Below are 3,106 nucleotides of genomic sequence, written 5' to 3'. Positions count from 1 at the left end.
GTTCTTCGCATCCTCGCGTCCCGCTGACGTCGCCATCCCATGGCTCAGGGCTTGATGGAGAAGGAATAGCCGAACGGCTAGCTGATGTCAGCCCCTCAACGCGACGACTTCTTGTCTACCAGACTGAGTGTTGAACGACACGATCGCGATGTGATGGGGTACAGCCAAGACATGCTGAAGGAATATGCAGACGAAAATGAGGGAAGAAATGATAAACTTTGAGATCGGAGACGTGGTTTTATTCACTGCTAAAAAACTTCCTACACATGCAGTTTCTACTGTCTTTAAGACGAAGCTCTGTCCACGTTTTCTTGGACTTTTTACGGTCGTGGCCAAGCGAGACCTTGCATATACGCTAAACCTCAAGAAAGATGCACACACATCCTGTGTTTTATATGGGCTTGCTTAAGCCGTACCGTGATCCAAGCGCAAGTGAACGCGGAAGCGTTGGCGTCGGGGCGACGCCCAAAGGCGCTTGGCGATACAGATGCTGAACTAGCAACTGGTTCTGAGCACTAGTGCAACAACTTCCGGTTATAATGGCGCAAGGCGCTCACCGTCGCACAAAGTGACGCATTTATCTGCTCAACAGCTAAAAGCCGCTACGACAGAGCGCGATAGTCCTTAACATGAGGCAGTCGGTGCAAAAAGTGCTTCTAGCTCTTTAGGTATTCCGCACAGCGGTATGCGCCTTCGGTAATATGCTCGGCGGAGCGTCGATAATGACGGACTTTGTCCTAGACCGCTCGAAGAGCATCGCGAGTCAGCGTAAGGCAAGTAACTAAGTCGTCATCGTCCGCCACTGACCACTTCTCGCTGAGAACTGTGGCGCCCACTATCGCGTGGAACGCCTTGTGGCTCGGCGTCGTCGACAGGGTGAAATGGCGGGGATACCCAGACTCCGAGAACTCGTGGGAGTTTGAGGTATTACTTCGGTAAGACTGCCCAGACATCGTGAACTTTATGTCTGAGAAATCATGATGCCCCGCGTCGTCAAACGGCCCGCGCTTCTCGGTAATGGCCACGGAAGCCAAGGGCCACGAACTGAGCTTAAGCTATGTCCCTAAGATGTTGCGGTCGCAGACTCAGACAACAGAGATCGCGGGAGCGTTATGAATAGTTCCATACGTCTCAGGGTGACGATCCGAACGAGTCGGCATTGGGCCTTGAGTTTGGCGAACTCAAATCAAAGATGGCGCTCAAAGCGCACGTTTACTTTCTTGTGGCTTCGCTGTAAGGTAGACAGCGAGGAAATTTTTCGCCGCCGCTGCGCCTATCGCTCAAGAGCGCATCGTCATCTGCAGCGGTCTCGCCGAGGGCGAGTAACCATAGGAAAGTACGCCTTTCGGGCGCAGGAGCGCCTCCTCTTTGAGCTCATAGTCGAGCATGGTACCGATCCATTGGAGGTACTAAGAAGCGAGCTCGGAGAGCTATCCACTCGTCAAGCTCAGCTTGTGTTGTGGTCGAAGACCCGACTACGTAGACGCCTAACGATAGAGTGATCGCGTCATTCGCTTCAGTAGTGGGATCCACCGAATAGAAGCCGTATCACACACGAGGGTCAAGGACCGAACGTGGAAACGAGCGCATGGGAGCCGCCCTGTAGGCAGCCTACAGCTGCTGCGCATGTGCCTTGTCGGGGCATTTAGAAATAATACCATTCCCGAGAGTTTAGAGGTCGGGAAACGAACACGGCGTCCGCAAGGTCCAAGCAGGGTTTACGTCGTGCCGTTGGCGCACTTCATATTCCTCTTCTCCCATCCTGGATAAGGAGTATCGGACTCGTAGTCGACGAGGATCTCGTCGCACGTGACTGGCGCGGTGCTTGGTTGCCGAAAGCTTTGATGCGCTTCCCTTGAAACCGCGGGCTTACCCTGGAGTTACACCACGTGCAGGAGACAAAGAAGGGCCCTGCTCGCTGGCGCTCTCGGAACCAGCGAGGCTGGGTGCTTTCGTATCCAAGACACAGGCTTTATTGAGCAGAAAATGCGTGAAGGCAGTCTTAGGGACGTAAAGCTGTCTTAGACTCGCGAGTCTCGTACGAGGTGACAGTTAAATGTGAATTGTGGGTATTCACAATTTTGATCAGGGAGGCATGATTTGGTTTCCTAATTAATATAGTAATACATAATTAATATAGCAAAACCAAATAATATAGTAATATGCATTACTACTGGCAATCCTGCAGTTTGTGACTTACTTTAAATAGTATAATTTTCGTAAATTAAAAATTACTTTAATTTAAAAAAATCAATTAATTATTAAATAAATTAGAATGACGTTAGCAGTGTAATACACACAATGTTGTGCTTTTCTACAGTTACATAAAGCGTACCGTGGTAAAGCATTACGATTTTGGTTTTCGTACCAGATTAGTCATGGAGAGATTAAGCGAATAGGTGTGGCTGTAAGCCTCGAGTAATACATTGGTCACGTTTTATTGCTTCATAAACTTACTAATGTTATTGTGTCACATTTCTGCAAATGTACCTCTTTTAACTCAATCACTATCCACTAGTGCGATTTTAGCTGAATAGATCATTTCATGGGTATCTATCTACCTTAATCAGGAGCTTAGCGATTCCTGTGAGCGACGAAGGGCCATAAAGTTTTATTGGAGGAATAATGTAACGGGGATGTACTGTAATTTTGATACTTACCCTCTCACGTTTAGTACATTTGTAGTGTGGACACATGTACGATAAACACATTGCACGTATGAATGATTAAAAGGTTCTGAATAATTTAGTATTTATGTTAGGGGTAGTAGAACTTTGAAAGGGAGGAAACGGTGTTACACGTGGGCTGCTAGCCACATGTGGGCATCGAAAAACTTCAACCACTTAATCAGAGCATACTGATAAAAGTTCTGCTTCTTCAGCTGAAATATTTCACAAAGTGAAAAATATGCGTATCGTATGAAGTTGAAGTAATTAAACGTATTGCACACGAGACGAGTCGATACTGAATCAAACTAACTTAAGTTATTGTCATTTGTAGGCCACAAAAAAGCCAATTTGCAACATCACAAAACCGCCAAACGATTGTCGAAATGCGAGAACGCTTTTTGATTAATCAACTCAAAACCGCCAAACGATTGTCGAAA

The sequence above is a fragment of the Plasmopara halstedii genome (genome assembly GCF_900000015.1).
Source record: "Plasmopara halstedii genome assembly, contig: Scaffold_2904, whole genome shotgun sequence".
NCBI classification, from domain to species: Eukaryota; Oomycota; class Peronosporomycetes; order Peronosporales; family Peronosporaceae; genus Plasmopara; species Plasmopara halstedii.
This window is presented reverse-complemented; position numbering follows the sequence as displayed.